Here is an 18,849-nt window from a genome sequence, read left to right on the forward strand (position 1 = left end):
GTAGTGCTTCTGAATCCATATCAGAAAGTTGTGTATTCAAATCACGTCATGGTCAAGCAGCTCTTTCATATTTTTATAGCTTGATCGATGTTTGGGTTAAGATTGAAAGCAGAAACTGGGTAATCCAACTGAAAATAGACTAACACAACGTTGTTGACACAGGTCAGACCAGTTTTTAAAAAAGTGTTTTTTTAATTCCATAGATTAAAATCTTATCAACAATACTTTGATGAGAAATATTATTGGGAATTGAGTTAAAAACATTAATAAATGTAATAAATGCCAGGAACACCTATCACTTTGTTCATACCATTGTCATCTTTGAATTTGTAAGAATATCAGGCTTATTACTAGAATCTAAACTTTAAACTGGAAATCCCTGAATCGGAACGTGAAGATCCTAATTCATCCTTGTTATTACTTTTCTAAACTGTGATTTAAAGTAGCAAATTTCAAGATGGTGTCTGTATATTTCCTCATGCACTTTACAAGTGAATTATGGGAGCAAGCAAGTTTTACAGCAGTCCTCATACACTGACGGTAGTGCGCCTTACTCCTGGTCAGAATGATGCATGTTTAAATTATGTCATGTCCAAGTATCTCTTTCATCTTTTTAAAAGTTGATCGATGTTTGGGTTAACATTGAAAACAGAAACTGCGTATTCTAACTGACAATAGATTATCATGATCTTGTTGCCACATGTCAGGAAAGTGTTTGAAAAATTGCTTTTTAATTCTACTGAATAAAATCTTTTCAACAATCCTTTGATGAGATATATCATTGGGAACTGAGTTCAAAACAGGAAATTTGTGGCAAGTCAGAAACACCTATTAATTTGTTCATACCATTGTCATCTTTGAATTTGTAAGAAAAAAGAGTTTATTACTATATTCTAAATTTTTAATTGGAAATCCCTGAATCTGAAAGTGAAGACCTTAATTCATCCTTGTTTATATCTTTTCCAAACTGTGATTATAAGTAGCAAATTTCAAGATGGTGTCCATATATTTTATCATGCACTTTTCATGTGAAGTATGGAGCATCAACACTTTTCAAATGACTTCGTGGCGCAACGGTAGCGCGTCTGACTCCAGATCAGAAGGTTGCGTGTTCAAATCATGTCGGGGTCAATCAGCTCTTTATGTCTTTTCATATCTTGATGGATGTTTGGGTTATTATTGAAAACAGCAACTGCGTAGTCCAACTTGACAAAAGTTAACTCGACTTTGTTGCTACCAGGCTGCAGTGTTTAAGAAACTGCATTTTTTAGTTCTACAGATTATAATTGTTTCAAGAGGACTTTGATAAGAATTGTTTTTGGGAATTGAGTTCCAAACATTAATAAATGTAATTAATGCCATAAGCACCCATTAATTTATTTTTACCATTGCCATCTTTGAATTTGTAAGAAAAGAGGGTTTATTACCAGATTCTTAATTTTTGACTGGAAATCACTGAATCTGATTGTGAAGATCTTAATTCAACGGAAGTGCTTCTGAATCCATATCAAAAAGTTGTGTATTCAAATCACGTCATGGTCAAGCAGCTCTTTCATATTTTTATTGCTTGATCGATGTTTGGGTTAAGATTGAAAACAGAAACTGGGTAATCCAACTGAAAATAGATTAACACAACGTTGTTGACACAGGTCAGAACAGTTTTTAAAAAAGTGTTTTTTTAATTCTATAGATTAAAATCTTATCAACAATACTTTGATGAGAAATATTATTGGGAATTGAGTTAAAAACATTAATAAATGTAATAAATGCCAGGAACACCTATCGCTTTGTTCATACCATTGTCATCTTTGAATTTGTAAGAAAATCAGGTTTATTACTAGAATCTAAACTTTAAACTGGAAATCCCTGAATTGGAACGTGAAGATCCTAATTCATCCTTGTTATTACTTTTCTAAACTGTGATTTAAAGTAGCAAATTTCAAGATGGTGTCTGTATATTACCTCATGCACTTTACAAGTGAATTATGGGAGCAAGCAAGTTTTACAGCTGTCCTCATACACTGACGGTAGTGCGCCTTACTCCTGGTCAGAATGATGCATGTTTAAATTATGTCACATTCAAATATCTCTTTCATCTTTTTAAAAGTTGATCGATGTTTGGGTTAAGATTGAAAACAGAAACTGCGTATTCTAACTGACAATAGATTATCATGATCTTTTTGCCACCTGTCAGGAAAGTGTTTGAAAAATTGCATTTTTAATTCTACTGAATAAAATCTTTTCAACAATCTTTGATAAGATATATCATTGGGAACTGAGTTCAAAACAGAAAATTTGTGGCAAGTCAGAAACACCTATTAATTTGTTCATACCATTGTCATCTTTGAATTTGTAAGAAAAAAGGGTTTATTACTATATTCTAAATTTTTAATTGGAAATCCCTGAATCTGAAAGTGAAGACCTTAATTCATCCTTGTTTATATCTTTTCCAAACTGTGATTATAAGTAGCAAATTTCAAGATGGTGTCCATATATTTTATCATGCACTTTTCATGTGAAGTATGGGAGCTGCAACACTTTTCAATTGACCTCGTGGCGTAACGGTAGAGCGTCTGACTCCAGATCAGAAGGTTGTGTGTTTAAATCATGTCTTATGTCTTTTCATATCTTGATTGATGTTTGGGTTATTATTGAAAACAGTAACTGCGTAGTCCAACTGACAAAAGTTAACTCGACTTTGTTGCTACCAGGCTGCAGTGTTTAAGAAACTGCATTTTTTAGTTCTACAGATTATAATCGTTTCAAGAGGACTTTGATAAGAATTGTTATTGGGAATTGAGTTCCAAACATTAATAAATGTAATTAATGCCATAACCACCTATTAATTTATTTTTACCATTGCCATCTTTGAATTTGTAAGAAAAGAGGGTTTATTACCAGATTCTTAATTTTTGACTGGAAATCACTGAATCTGATTGTGAAGATCTTAATTCAACTGAAGTGCTTCTGAATCCATATCAGAAAGTTGTGTATTCAAATCACGTCATGGTCAAGCAGCTCTTTCATATTTTTATTGCTTGATCGATGTTTGGGTTAAGATTGAAAACAGAAACTGGGTAATCCAACTGAAAATAGATTAACACAATGTAGTTGACACAGGTCAGAACAGTTTTTAAAAAAGTATTTTTTTAATTCTATAGATTAAAATCTTATCAACAATACTTTGATGAGAAATATTATTGGGAATTGAGTTAAAAACATTAATAAATGTAATAAATGCCAGGAACACCTATCGCTTTGTTCATACCATTGTCATCTTTGAATTTGTAAGAAAATCAGGCTTATTACTAGAATCTAAACTTTAAACTGGAAATCCCTGAATTGGAACGTGAAGATCCCAATTCATCCTTGTTATTACTTTTCTAAACTGTGATTTAAAGTAGCAAATTTCAAGATTGTGTCTGTATATTTCCTCATGCACTTTACAAGTGAATTATGGGAGCAAGCAAGTTTTACATCTGTCCTCATACACTGACGGTAGTGCGCCTTACTCCTGGTCAGAATGATGCATGTTTAAATTATGTCACATTCAAGTATCTCTTTCATCTTTTTAAAAGTTGATCGATGTTTGGGTTAAGATTGAAAACAGAAACTGCGTATTCTAACTGACAATAGATTATCATGATCTTTTTGCCACCTGTCAGGAAAGTGTTTGAAAAATTGCATTTTTAATTCTACTGAATAAAATCTTTTCAACAATCTTTGATGAGATATATCATTGGGAACTGAGTTCAAAACAGAAAATTTGTGGCAAGTCAGAAACACCTATTAATTTGTTCATACCATTGTCATCTTTGAATTTGTAAGAAAAAAGGGTTTATTACTATATTCTAAATTTTTAATTGGAAATCCCTGAATCTGAAAGTGAAGACCTTAATTCATCCTTGTTTATATCTTTTCCAAACTGTGATTATAAGTAGCAAATTTCAAGATGGTGTCCATATATTTTATCATGCACTTTTCATGTGAAGTATGGGAGCAACAACACTTTTCAAATGACCTCGTGGTGCAAGAGTAGCGCGTCTGACTCCAGATCAGAAGGTTGCGTGTTCAAATCACGTCGGGGTCATTCAGCTCTTTATGTCTTTTCATATCTTGATTTATGTTTGGGTTATTATTGAAAACAGTAACTGCGTAGTCCAACTGACAAAAGTTAACTCGACTTTGTTGCTACCAGGCTGCAGTGTTTAAGAAACTGCATTTTTTAGTTCTACAGATTATAATCGTTTCAAGAGGACTTTGATAAGAATTGTTATTGGGAATTGAGTTCCAAACATTAATAAATGTAATTAATGCCATAAGCACCTATTAACTTATTTTTACCATTGCCATCTTTGAATTTGTAAGAAAAGAGGGTTTATTACCAGATTCTTAATTTTTGACTGGAAATCACTGAATCTGATTGTGAAGATCTTAATTCAACTGTAGTGCTTCTGAATCCATATCAGAAAGTTGTGTATTCAAATCACGTCATGGTCAAGCAGCTCTTTCATATTTTTATAGCTTGATCGATGTTTGGGTTAAGATTGAAAACAGAAACTGGGTAATCCAACTGAAAATAGATTAACACAACGTTGTTGACACAGGTCAGAACAGTTTTTAAAAAAGTGTTTTTTTAATTCTATAGATTAAAATCTTATCAACAATACTTTGATGAGAAATATTATTGGGAATTGAGTTAAAAACATTAATAAATGTAATAAATGCCAGGAACACCTATCGCTTTGTTCATACCATTGTCATCTTCGTATTTGTAAGAAAATCAGGCTTATTACTAGAATCTAAACTTTAAACTGGAAAATCCTGAATCGGAACGTGAAAATCCTAATTCATCCTTGTTATTACTTTTCTAAACTGTGATTTAAAGTAGCAAATTTCAAGATGGTGTCTGTATATTTCCTCATGCACTTTACAAGTGAATTATGGGAGCAAGCAAGTTTTACAGCTGTCCTCATACACTGACGGTAGTGTGCCTTACTCCTGGTCAGAATGATGCATGTTTAAATTATGTCACGTTCAAGTATCTCTTTCATCTTTTTAAAAGTTGATCGATGTTTGGGTTAAGATTGAAAACAGAAACTGCGTATTCTAACTGACAATAGATTATCATGATCTTGTTGCCATCTGTCAGGAAAGTGTTTGAAAAATTGCTTTTTTAATTCTACTGAATAAAATCTTTTCAACAATCTTTGATGAGATATATCATTGGGAACTGAGTTCAAAACAGAAAATTTGTGGCAAGTCAGAAACACCTATTAATTTGTTCATACCATTGTCATCTTTGAATTTGTAAGAAAAAAGGGTTTATTACTATATTCTAAATTTTTAATTGGAAATCCCTGAATCTGAAAGTGAAGACCTTAATTCATCCTTGTTTATATCTTTTCCAAACTGTGATTATAAGTAGCAAATTTCAAGATGGTGTCCATATATTTTATCATGCACTTTTCATGTGAAGTATGGGAGCAACAACACTTTTCAAATGACCTCGTGGCGCAACGGTAGCGCGTCTGACTCCAGATCAGAAGGTTGCGTGTTCAAATCATGTCGGGGTCAATCAGCGCTTTATGTCTTTTCATATCTTGATTGATGTTTGGGTTATTATTGAAAACAGTAACTGCGTAGTCCAACTGATAAAAGTTAACTTGACTTTGTTGCTACCAGGCTGCAGTGTTTAAGAAACTGCATTTTTTAGTTCTACAGATTATAATCGTTTCAAGAGGACTTTGATAAGAATTGTTATTGGTAATTGAGTTCCAAACATTAATAAATGTAATTAATGCCATAAGCACCTATTAATTTATTTTTACCATTGCCATCTTTGAATTTGTAAGAAAAGAGGGTTTATTACCAGATTCTTAATTTTTGACTGGAAATCACTGAATCTGATTGTGAAGATCTTAATTCAACTGTAGTGCTTCTGAATCCATATCAGAAAGTTGTGTATTCAAATCACTTCATGGTCAAGCAGCTCTTTCATATTTTTATAGCTTGATCGATGTTTGGGTTAAGATTGAAAACAGAAACTGGGTAATCCAACTGAAAATAGATTAACACAACGTTGTTGACACAGGTCAGAACAGTTTTTAAAAAAGTGTTTTTTTAATTCTATAGATTAAAATCTTATCAACAATACTTTGATGAGAAATATTATTGGGAATTGAGTTAAAAACATTAATAAATGTAATAAATGCCAGGAACACCTATCACTTTGTTCATACCATTGTCATCTTTGAATTTGTAAGAAAATCAGGCTTATTACTAGAATCTAAACTTTAAACTGGAAATCCCTGAATCGGAACGTGAAGATCCTAATTCATCCTTGTTATTACTTTTCTAAACTGTGATTTAAAGTAGCAAATTTCAAGATGGTGTCTGTATATTTCCTCATGCACTTTACAAGTGAATTATGGGAGCAAGCAAGTTTTACAGCAGTCCTCATACACTGACAGTAGTGCGCCTTTCTCCTGGTCAGAATGATGCATGTTTAAATTATGTCATGTCCAAGTATCTCTTTCATCTTTTTAAAAGTTGATCGATGTTTGGGTTAAGATTGAAAACAGAAACTGCGTATTCTAACTGACAATAGATTATCATGATCTTGTTGCCACATGTCAGGAAAGTGTTTGAAAAATTGCTTTTTAATTCTACTGAATAAAATCTTTTCAACAATCCTTTGATGAGATATATCATTGGGAACTGAGTTCAAAACTGGAAATTTGTGGCAAGTCAGAAACACCTATTAATTTGTTCATACCATTGTCATCTTTGAATTTGTAAGAAAAAAGGGTTTATTACTATATTCTAAATTTTTAATTGGAAATCCCTGAATCTGAAAGTGAAGACCTTAATTCATCCTTGTTTATATCTTTTCCAAACTGTGATTATAAGTAGCAAATTTCAAGATGGTGTCCATATATTTTATCATGCACTTTTCATGTGAAGTATGGGAGCAACATCACTTTTCAAATGACCTCGTGGCGCAACGGTAGCGTGTCTGACTCCAGATCAGAAGGTGTCGGGGTCAATCAGCTCTTTATGTCTTTTCATATCTTGATTGATGTTTGGGTTATTATTGAAAACAGCAACTGCGTAGTCCAACTTGACAAAAGTTAACTCGACTTTGTTGCTACCAGGCTGCAGTGTTTAAAAAACTGCATTTTTTAGTTCTACAGATTATAATTGTTTCAAGAGGACTTTGATAAGAATTGTTATTGGGAATTGAGTTCCAAACATTAATAAATGTAATTAATGCCATAAGCACCCATTAATTTATTTTTACCATTGCCATCTTTGAATTTGTAAGAAAAGAGGGTTTATTACCAGATTCTTAATTTTTGACTGGAAATCACTGAATCTGATTGTGAAGATATTAATTCAACGGAAGTGCTTCTGAATCCATATCAAAAAGTTGTGTATTCAAATCACGTCATGGTCATGCAGCTCTTTCATATTTTTATTGCGTGATCGATGTTTGGGTTAAGATTGAAAACAGAAACTGGGTAATCCAACTGAAAATAGATTAACACAACGTTGTTGACACAGGTCAGAACAGTTTTTAAAAAAGTGTTTTTTTAATTCTATAGATTAAAATCTTATCAACAATACTTTGATGAGAAATATTATTGGGAATTGAGTTAAAAACATTAATAAATGTAATAAATGCCAGGAACACCTATCGCTTTGTTCATACCATTGTCATCTTTGAATTTGTAAGAAAATCAGGCTTATTACTAGAATCTAAACTTTAAACTGGAAATCCCTGAATTGGAACGTGAAGATCCTAATTCATCCTTGTTATTACTTTTCTAAACTGTGATTTAAAGTAGCAAATTTCAAGATGGTGTCTGTATATTTCCTCATGCACTTTACAAGTGAATTATGGGAGCAAGCAAGTTTTACAGCTGTCCTCATACACTGACGGTAGTGCGCCTTACTCCTGGTCAGAATGATGCATGTTTAAATTATGTCACATTCAAATATCTCTTTCATCTTTTTAAAAGTTGATCGATGTTTGGGTTAAGATTGAAAACAGAAACTGCGTATTCTAACTGACAATAAATTATCATGATCTTTTTGCCACCTGTCAGGAAAGTGTTTGAAAAATTGCATTTTTAATTCTACTGAATAAAATCTTTTCAACAATCTTTGATAAGATATATCATTGGGAACTGAGTTCAAAACAGAAAATTTGTGGCAAGTCAGAAACACCTATTACTTTGTTCATACCATTGTCATCTTTGAATTTGTAAGAAAAAAGGGTTTATTACTATATTCTAAATTTTTAATTGGAAATCCCTGAATCTGAAAGTGAAGACCTTAATTCATCCTTGTTTATATCTTTTCCAAACTGTGATTATAAGTAGCAAATTTCAAGATGGTGTCCATATATTTTATCATGCACTTTTCATGTGAAGTATGGGAGCAGCAACACTTTTCAATTGACCTCGTGGCGTAACGGTAGAGCGTCTGACTCCAGATCAGAAGGTTGCGTGTTCAAATCATGTCTTATGTCTTTTCATATCTTGATTGATGTTTGGGTTATTATTGAAAACAGTAACTGCGTAGTCCAACTGACAAAAGTTAACTCGACTTTGTTGCTACCAGGCTGCAGTGTTTAAGAAACTGCATTTTTTAGTTCTACAGATTATAATCGTTTCAAGAGGACTTTGATAAGAATTGTTATTGGGAATTGAGTTCCAAACATTAATAAATGTAATTAATGCCATAAGCACCTATTAATTTATTTTTACCATTGCCATCTTTGAATTTGTAAGAAAAGAGGGTTTATTACCAGATTCTTAATTTTTGACTGGAAATCACTGAATCTGATTGTGAAGATCTTAATTCAACTGAAGTGCTTCTGAATCCATATCAGAAAGTTGTGTATTCAAATCACGTCATGGTCAAGCAGCTCTTTCATATTTTTATTGCTTGATCGATGTTTGGGTTAAGATTGAAAACAGAAACTGGGTAATCCAACTGAAAATAGATTAACACAACGTAGTTGACACAGGTCAGAACAGTTTTTAAAAAAGTGTTTTTTTAATTCTATAGATTAAAATCTTATCAACAATACTTTGATGAGAAATATTATTGGGAATTGAGTTAAAAACATTAATAAATGTAATAAATGCCAGGAACACCAATCGCTTTGTTCATACCATTGTCATCTTTGAATTTGTAAGAAAATCAGGCTTATTACTAGAATCTAAACTTTAAACTGGAAATCCCTGAATTGGAACGTGAAGATCCCAATTCATCCTTGTTATTACTTTTCTAAACTGTGATTTAAAGTAGCAAATTTCAAGATGGTGTCTGTATATTTCCTCATGCACTTTACAAGTGAATTATGGGAGCAAGCAAGTTTTACATCTGTCCTCATACACTGACGGTAGTGCGCCTTACTCCTGGTCAGAATGATGCATGTTTAAATTATGTCACATTCAAGTATCTCTTTCATCTTTTTAAAAGTTGATCGATTTTTGGGTTAAGATTGAAAACAGAAACTGCGTATTCTAACTGACAATAGATTATCATGATCTTTTTGCCACCTGTCAGGAAAGTGTTTGAAAAATTGCATTTTTAATTCTACTGAATAAAATCTTTTCAACAATCTTTGATGAGATATATCATTGGGAACTGAGTTCAAAACAGAAAATTTGTGGCAAGTCAGAAACACCTATTAATTTGTTCATACCATTGTCATCTTTGAATTTGTAAGAAAAAAGGGTTTATTACTATATTCTAAATTTTTAATTGGAAATCCCTGAATCTGAAAGTGAAGACCTTAATTCATCATTGTTTATATCTTTTCCAAACTGTGATTATAAGTAGCAAATTTCAAGATGGTGTCCATATATTTTATCATGCACTTTTCATGTGAAGTATGGGAGCAACAACACTTTTCAAATGACCTCGTGGCGCAACGGTAGAGCGTCTGACTCCAGATCAGAAGGTTGCGTGTTCAAATCACGTCGGGGTTAATCAGCGCTTTATGTCTTTTCATATCTTGATTGATGTTTGGGTTATTATTGAAAACAGTAACTGCGTAGTCCAACTGACAAAAGTTAACTCGACTTTGTTGCTACCAGGCTGCAGTGTTTAAGAAGCTGCAGTGTTTAAGAAACTGCTTTTTTTAGTTCTACAGATTATAATCGTTTCAAGAGGACTTTGATAAGAATTGTTATTGGGAATTGAGTTCCAAACATTAATAAATGTAATTAATGCCATAAGCACCTATTAATTTATTTTTACCATTGCCATCTTTGAATTTGTAAGAAAAGAGGGTTTATTACCAGATTCTTAATTTTTGACTGGAAATCACTGAATCTGATTGTGAAGATCTTAATTCAACTGTAGTGCTTCTGAATCCATATCAGAAAGTTGTGTATTCAAATCACGTCATGGTCAAGCAGCTCTTTCATATTTTTATAGCTTGATCGATGTTTGGGTTAAGATTGAAAACAGAAACTGGGTAATCCAACTGAAAATAGATTAACACAATGTTGTTGACACAGGTCAGAACAGTTTTTAGAAAAGTGTTTTTTTAATTCTATAGATTAAAATCTTATCAACAATACTTTGATGAGAAATATTATTTGGAATTGAGTTAAAAACATTAATAAATGTAATAAATGCCAGGAACACCTATCGCTTTGTTCATACCATTGTCATCTTTGAATTTGTAAGAAAATCAGGCTTATTACTAGAATCTAAACTTTAAACTGGAAATCCCTGAATCGGAAAGTGAAGATCCTAATTCATCCTTGTTATTACTTTTCTAAACTGTGATTTAAAGTAGGAAATTTCAAGATGGTGTCTGTATATTTCCTCATGCACTTTACAAGTGAATTATGGGAGCAAGCAAGTTTTACAGCTGTCCTCATACACTGACGGTAGTGCGCCTTACTCCTGGTCAGAATGATGCATGTTTAAATTATGTCACGTTCAAGTATCTCTTTCATCTTTTTAAAAGTTGATCGATGTTTGGGTTAAGATTGAAAACAGAAACTGCGTAATCTAACTGACAATAGATTATCATGATCTTGTTGCCACCTGTCAGGAAAGTGTTTGAAAAATTGCTTTATTAATTCTACTGAATAAAATCTTTTCAACAATCCTTTGATGAGATATATCATTGGGAACTGAGTTCAAAACAGAAAATTTGTGGCAAGTCAGAAACACCTATTAATTTGTTCATACCATTGTCATCTTTGAATTTGTAAGAAAAAAGGGTTTATTACTATATTCTAAATTTTTAATTGGAAATCCCTGAATCTGAAAGTGAAGACCTTTATTCATCCTTGTTTATATCTTTTCCAAACTGTGATTATAAGTAGCAAATTTCAAGATGGTGTCCATATATTTTATCATGCACTTTTCATGTGAAGTATGGGAGCAACAACACTTTTCAACTGACCTCGTGGTGCAACGGTAGCGCGTCTTACTCCAGATCAGAAGGTTGCGTGTTCAAATCACGTCGGGGTCAATCAGCTCTTTATGTCTTTTCATATCTTGGTTGATGTTTGGGTTATTATTGAAAACAGTAACTGCGTAGTCCAACTGACAAAAGTTAACTCGACTTTGTTGCTACCAGGCTGCAGTGTTTAAGAAACTGCATTTTTTAGTTCTACAGATTATAATCGTTTCAAGAGGACTTTGATAAGAATTGTTATTGGGAATTGAGTTCCAAACATTAATAAATGTAATTAATGCCATAAGCACCTATTAATTTATTTTTACCATTGCCATCTTTGAATTTGTAAGAAAAGAGGGTTTATTACCAGATTCTTAATTTTTGACTGGAAATCACTGAATCTGATTGTGAAGATCTTAATTCAACTGTAGTGCTTCTGAATCCATATCAGAAAGTTGTGTATTCAAATCACGTCATGGTCAAGCAGCTCTTTCATATTTTTATAGCTTGATCGATGTTTGGGTTAAAATTGAAAACAGAAACTGGGTAATCCAACTGAAATTAGATTAACACAACGTTGTTGACAAAGGTCAGAACAGTTTTTAAAAAATTGTTTTATTAATTCTATAGATTAAAATCTTATCAGCAATACTTTGATGAGAAATATTATTGGGAATTGAGTTAAAAACATTAATAAATGTAATAAATGCCAGGAACACCTATCGCTTTGTTCATACCATTGTCATCTTTGAATTTGTAAGAAAATCAGGCTTATTACTAGAATCTAAACTTTAAACTGGAAATCCCTGAATCGGAAAGTGAAGATCCTAATTCATCCTTGTTATTACTTTTCTAAACTGTGATTTAAAGTAGCAAATTTCAACATGGTGTCTGTATATTTCCTCATGCACTTTACAAGTGAATTATGGGAGCAAGAAAGTTTTACAGCTGTCCTCATACACTGACGGTAGTGTGCCTTACTCCTGGTCAGAATGATGCATGTTTAAATTATGTCACGTTCAAGTATCTCTTTCATCTTTTTAAAAGTTGATCGATGTTTGGGTTAAGATTGAAAACAGAAACTGCGTATTCTAACTGACAATAGATTATCATGATCTTGTTGCCACCTGTCAGGAAAGTGTTTGAAAAATTGCTTTTTTATTTCTACTGAATAAAATCTTTTCAACAATCCTTTGATGAGATATATCATGGGGAACTGAGTTCAAAACAGAAAATTTGTGGCAAGTCAGAAACACCTATTAATTTGTTCATACCATTGTCATCTTTGAATTTGTAAGAAAAAACGGTTTATTACTATATTCTAAATTTTTAATTGGAAATCCCTGAATCTGAAAGTGAAGACCTTAATTCATCCTTGTTTATATCTTTTCCAAACTGTGATTATAAGTAGCAAATTTCAAGATGGTGTCCATATATTTTATCATGCACTTTTCATGTCAAGTATGGGAGCAAAAACACTTTTCAACTGACCTCGTGGTGCAACGGTAGAGTGTCTGACTCCAGATCAGAAGGTTGCGTGTTCAAATCACGTCGGGGTCAATTCGCTCTTTATGTCTTTTCATATCTTGATTGATGTTTGGCTTATTATTGAAAACAGTAACTGCGTAGTCCAACTGACAAAAGTTAACTCGACTTTGTTGCTACCAGGCTGCAGTGTTTAAGAAACTGCATTTTTTAGTTCTACAGATTATAATCGTTTCAAGAGGACTTTGATAAGAATTGTTATTGGGAATTGAGTTCCAAACATTAATAAATGTAATTAATGCCATAAGCACCTATTAATTTATTTTTACCATTGACATCTTTGAATTTGTAAGAAAAGAGGGTTTATTACCAGATTCTTAATTTTTGACTGGAAATCACTGAATCTGATTGTGAAGATCTTAATTCAACTGTAGTGCTTCTGAATCCATATCAGAAAGTTGTGTATTCAAATCACGTCATGGTCAAGCAGCTCTTTCATATTTTTATAGCTTGATCGATGTTTGGGTTAAGATTGAAAACAGAAACTGGGTAATCCAACTGAAAATAGATTAACACAACATTGTTGACACAGGTCAGAACAGTTTTTAGAAAAGTGTTTTTTTAATTCTATAGATTAAAATCTTATCAACAATACTTTGATGAGAAATATTATTTGGAATTGAGTTAAAAACATTAATAAATGTAATAAATGCCAGGAACACCTATCGCTTTGTTCATACCATTGTCATCTTTGAATTTGTAAGAAAATCAGGCTTATTACTAGAATCTAAACTTTAAACTGGAAATCCCTGAATCGGAAAGTGAAGATCCTAATTCATCCTTGTTATTACTTTTCTAAACTGTGATTTAAAGTAGGAAATTTCAAGATGGTGTCTGTATATTTCCTCATGCACTTTACAAGTGAATTATGGGAGCAAGCAAGTTTTACAGCTGTCCTCATACACTGACGGTAGTGCGCCTTACTCCTGGTCAGAATGATGCATGTTTAAATTATGTCACGTTCAAGTATCTCTTTCATCTTTTTAAAAGTTGATCGATGTTTGGGTTAAGATTGAAAACAGAAACTGCGTAATCTAACTGACAATAGATTATCATGATCTTGTTGCCACCTGTCAGGAAAGTGTTTGAAAAATTGCTTTATTAATTCTACTGAATAAAATCTTTTCAACAATCCTTTGATGAGATATATCATTGGGAACTGAGTTCAAAACAGAAAATTTGTGGCAAGTCAGAAACACCTATTAATTTGTTCATACCATTGTCATCTTTGAATTTGTAAGAAAAAAGGGTTTATTACTATATTCTACATTTTTAATTGGAAATCCCTGAATCTGAAAGTGAAGACCTTTATTCATCCTTGTTTATATCTTTTCCAAACTGTGATTATAAGTAGCAAATTTCAAGATGGTGTCCATATATTTTATCATGCACTTTTCATGTGAAGTATGGGAGCAACAACACTTTTCAACTGACCTCGTGGTGCAACGGTAGCGCGTCTTACTCCAGATCAGAAGGTTGCGTGTTCAAATCACGTCGGGGTCAATCAGCTCTTTATGTCTTTTCATATCTTGATTGATGTTTGGGTTATTATTGAAAACAGTAACTGCGTAGTCCAACTGACAAAAGTTAACTCGACTTTGTTGCTACCAGGCTGCAGTGTTTAAGAAACTGCATTTTTTAGTTCTACAGATTATAATCGTTTCAAGAGGACTTTGATAAGAATTGTTATTGGGAATTGAGTTCCAAACATTAATAAATGTAATTAATGCCATAAGCACCTATTAATTTATTTTTACCATTGCCATCTTTGAATTTGTAAGAAAAGAGGGTTTATTACCAGATTCTTAATTTTTGACTGGAAATCACTGAATCTGATTGTGAAGATCTTAATTCAACTGTAGTGCTTCTGAATCCATATCAGAAAGTTGTGTATTCAAATCACGTCATGGTCAAGCAGCTCTTTCATATTTTTATAGCTTGATCGATGTTTGGGTTAAAATTGAAAACAGAAACTGGGTAATCCAACTGAAAATAGATTAACACAACGTTGTTGACAAAGGTCAGAACAGTTTTTAAAAAATTGTTTTATTAATTCTATAGATTAAAATCTTATCAGCAATACTTTGATGAGAAATATTATTGGGAATTGAGTTAAAAACATTAATAAATGTAATAAATGCCAGGAACACCTATCGCTTTGTTCATACCATTGTCATCTTTGAATTTGTAAGAAAATCAGGCTTATTACTAGAATCTAAACTTTAAACTGGAAATCCCTGAATTGGAAAGTGAAGATCCTAATTCATCCTTGTTATTACTTTTCTAAACTGTGATTTAAAGTAGCAAATTTCAACATGGTGTCTGTATATTTCCTCATGCACTTTACAAGTGAATTATGGGAGCAAGAAAGTTTTACAGCTGTCCTCATACACTGACGGTAGTGTGCCTTACTCCTGGTCAGAATGATGCATGTTTAAATTATGTCACGTTCAAGTATCTCTTTCATCTTTTTAAAAGTTGATCGATGTTTGGGTTAAGATTGAAAACAGAAACTGCGTATTCTAACTGACAATAGATTATCATGATCTTGTTGCCACCTGTCAGGAAAGTGTTTGAAAAATTGCTTTTTTATTTCTACTGAATAAAATCTTTTCAACAATCCTTTGATGAGATATATCATGGGGAACTGAGTTCAAAACAGAAAATTTGTGGCAAGTCAGAAACACCTATTAATTTGTTCATACCATTGTCATCTTTGAATTTGTAAGAAAAAACGGTTTATTACTATATTCTAAATTTTTAATTGGAAATCCCTGAATCTGAAAGTGAAGACCTTAATTCATCCTTGTTTATATCTTTTCCAAACTGTGATTATAAGTAGCAAATTTCAAGATGGTGTCCATATATTTTATCATGCACTTTTCATGTCAAGTATGGGAGCAAAAACACTTTTCAACTGACCTCGTGGTGCAACGGTAGAGTGTCTGACTCCAGATCAGAAGGTTGCGTGTTCAAATCACGTCGGGGTCAATTAGCTCTTTATGTCTTTTCATATCTTGATTGATGTTTGGCTTATTAGTGAAAAGAGTAACTGCGTAGTCCAACTGACAAAAGTTAACTCGACTTTGTTGCTACCAGGCTGCAGTGTTTAAGAAACTGCATTTTTTAGTTCTACAGATTATAATCGTTTCAAGAGGACTTTGATAAGAATTGTTATTGGGAATTGAGTTCCAAACATTAATAAATGTAATTAATGCCATAAGCACCTATTAATTTATTTTTACCATTGACATCTTTGAATTTGTAAGAAAAGAGGGTTTATTACCAGATTCTTAATTTTTGACTGGAAATCACTGAATCTGATTGTGAAGATCTTAATTCAACTGTAGTGCTTCTGAATCCATATCAGAAAGTTGTGTATTCAAATCACGTCATGGTCAAGCAGCTCTTTCATATTTTTATAGATTGATCGATGTTTGGGTTAAGATTGAAAACAGAAACTGGGTAATCCAACTGAAAATAGATTAACACAACGTTGTTGACACAGGTCAGAACAGTTTTTAGAAAAGTGTTTTTTTAATTCTATAGATTAAAATCTTATCAACAATACTTTGATGAGAAATATTATTTGGAATTGAGTTAAAAACATTAATAAATGTAATAAATGCCAGGAACACCTATCGCTTTGTTCATACCATTGTCATCTTTGAATTTGTAAGAAAATCAGGCTTATTACTAGAATCTAAACTTTAAACTGGAAATCCCTGAATCGGAAAGTGAAGATCCTAATTCATCCTTGTTATTACTTTTCTAAACTGTGATTTAAAGTAGGAAATTTCAAGATGGTGTCTGTATATTTCCTCATGCACTTTACAAGTGAATTATGGGAGCAAGCAAGTTTTACAGCTGTCCTCATACACTGACGGTAGTGCGCCTTACTCCTGGTCAGAATGATGCATGTTTAAATTATGTCACGTTCAAGTATCTCTTTCATCTTTTTAAAAGTTGATCGATGTTTGGGTTAAGATTGAAAACAGAAACTGCGTAATCTAACTGACAATAGATTATCATGATCTTGTTGCCACCTGTCAGGAAAGTGTTTGAAAAATTGCTTTATTAATTCTACTGAATAAAATCTTTTCAACAATCCTTTGATGAGATATATCATTGGGAACTGAGTTCAAAACAGAAAATTTGTGGCAAGTCAGAAACACCTATTAATTTGTTCATACCATTGTCATCTTTGAATTTGTAAGAAAAAAGGGTTTATTACTATATTCTAAATTTTTAATTGGAAATCCCTGAATCTGAAAGTGAAGACCTTTATTCATCCTTGTTTATATCTTTTCCAAACTGTGATTATAAGTAGCAAATTTCAAGATGGTGTCCATATATTTTATCATGCACTTTTCATGTGAAGTATGGGAGCAACAACACTTTTCAACTGACCTCGTGGTGCAACGGTAGCGCGTCTTACTCCAGATCAGAAGGTTGCGTGTTCAAATCACGTCGGGGTCAATCAGCTCTTTATGTCTTTTCATATCTTGATTGATGTTTGGGTTATTATTGAAAACAGTAACTGCGTAGTCCAACTGACAAAAGTTAACTCGACTTTGTTGCTACCAGGCTGCAGTGTTTAAGAAACTGCATTTTTTAGTTCTACAGATTATAATCGTTTCAAGAGGACTTTGATAAGAATTGTTATTGGGAATTGAGTTCCAAACATTAATAAATGTAATTAATGCCATAAGCACCTATTAATTTATTTTTACCATTGCCATCTTTGAATTTGTAAGAAAAGAGGGTTTATTACCAGATTCTTAATTTTTGACTGGAAATCACTGAATCTGATTGTGAAGATCTTAATTCAACTGTAGTGCTTCTGAATCCATATCAGAAAGTTGTGTATTCAAATCACGTCATGGTCAAGCAGCTCTTTCATATTTTTATAGCTTGATCGATGTTTGGGTTAAAATTGAAAACAGAAACTGGGTAATCCAACTGAAAATAGATTAACACAACGTTGTTGACAAAGGTCAGAACAGTTTTTAAAAAATTGTTTTATTAATTCTATAGATTAAAATCTTATCAGCAATACTTTGATGAGAAATATTATTGGGAATTGAGTTAAAAACATTAATAAATGTAATAAATGCCAGGAACACCTATCGCTTTGTTCATACCATTGTCATCTTTGAATTTGTAAGAAAATCAGGCTTATTACTAGAATCTAAACTTTAAACTGGAAATCCCTGAATTGGAAAGTGAAGATCCTAATTCATCCTTGTTATTACTTTTCTAAACTGTGATTTAAAGTAGCAAATTTCAACATGGTGTCTGTATATTTCCTCATGCACTTTACAAGTGAATTATGGGAGCAAGAAAGTTTTACAGCTGTCCTCATACACTGACGGTAGTGTGCCTTACTCCTGGTCAGAATGATGCATGTTTAAATTATGTCACGTTCAAGTATCTCTTTCATCTTTTTAAAAGTTGATCGATGTTTGGGTTAAGATTGAAAACAGAAACTGCGTATTCTAACTGACAATAGATTATCATGATCTTGTTGCCACCTGTCAGGAAAGTGTTTGAAAAATTGCTTTTTTATTTCTACTGAATAAAATCTTTTCAACAATCCTTTGATGAGATATATCATGGGGAACTGAGTTCAAAACAGAAAATTTGTGGCAAGTCAGAAACACCTATTAATTTGTTCATACCATTGTCATCTTTGAATTTGTAAGAAAAAACGGTTTATTACTATATTCTAAATTTTTAATTGGAAATCCCTGAATCTGAAAGTGAAGACCTTAATTCATCCTTGTTTATATCTTTTCCAAACTGTGATTATAAGTAGCAAATTTCAAGATGGTGTCCATATATTTTATCATGCACTTTTCATG

The 18,849-nt window shown here is 32.4% G+C and overlaps 9 non-coding genes across 9 annotated transcripts; all 9 read left to right on the plus strand.

The window, feature by feature from the left end:
• The first annotated feature begins 1,059 nt into the window (after positions 1-1,059).
• TRNAW-CCA (transfer RNA tryptophan (anticodon CCA)) lies at positions 1,060-1,131 on the plus strand. The gene has a single exon. It is a non-coding gene; the product is annotated as a tRNA-Trp (tRNA).
• Positions 1,132-4,018: 2,887 nt separating this feature from the next.
• On the plus strand, positions 4,019-4,090 carry TRNAW-CCA (transfer RNA tryptophan (anticodon CCA)). Its single transcript has one exon. It is a non-coding gene; the product is annotated as a tRNA-Trp (tRNA).
• A 1,415-nt stretch (positions 4,091-5,505) lies between these two features.
• On the plus strand, positions 5,506-5,577 carry TRNAW-CCA (transfer RNA tryptophan (anticodon CCA)). The gene has a single exon. It is a non-coding gene; the product is annotated as a tRNA-Trp (tRNA).
• Positions 5,578-9,935: 4,358 nt separating this feature from the next.
• Positions 9,936-10,007, plus strand: TRNAW-CCA (transfer RNA tryptophan (anticodon CCA)). The gene has a single exon. It is a non-coding gene; the product is annotated as a tRNA-Trp (tRNA).
• Positions 10,008-11,440: 1,433 nt separating this feature from the next.
• Positions 11,441-11,512, plus strand: TRNAW-CCA (transfer RNA tryptophan (anticodon CCA)). Its single transcript has one exon. It is a non-coding gene; the product is annotated as a tRNA-Trp (tRNA).
• A 1,416-nt stretch (positions 11,513-12,928) lies between these two features.
• Positions 12,929-13,000, plus strand: TRNAW-CCA (transfer RNA tryptophan (anticodon CCA)). Its single transcript has one exon. It is a non-coding gene; the product is annotated as a tRNA-Trp (tRNA).
• A 1,416-nt stretch (positions 13,001-14,416) lies between these two features.
• Positions 14,417-14,488, plus strand: TRNAW-CCA (transfer RNA tryptophan (anticodon CCA)). The gene has a single exon. It is a non-coding gene; the product is annotated as a tRNA-Trp (tRNA).
• A 1,416-nt stretch (positions 14,489-15,904) lies between these two features.
• On the plus strand, positions 15,905-15,976 carry TRNAW-CCA (transfer RNA tryptophan (anticodon CCA)). Its single transcript has one exon. It is a non-coding gene; the product is annotated as a tRNA-Trp (tRNA).
• Positions 15,977-17,392: 1,416 nt separating this feature from the next.
• On the plus strand, positions 17,393-17,464 carry TRNAW-CCA (transfer RNA tryptophan (anticodon CCA)). The gene has a single exon. It is a non-coding gene; the product is annotated as a tRNA-Trp (tRNA).
• Positions 17,465-18,849: the final 1,385 nt, after the last annotated feature.

Source organism: Dendrobates tinctorius, unplaced genomic scaffold, assembly GCF_039654945.1.
Source record: "Dendrobates tinctorius isolate UK_male_01 unplaced genomic scaffold, ASM3965494v1 ptg000178l, whole genome shotgun sequence".
NCBI classification, from domain to species: domain Eukaryota; kingdom Metazoa; phylum Chordata; class Amphibia; order Anura; family Dendrobatidae; genus Dendrobates; species Dendrobates tinctorius.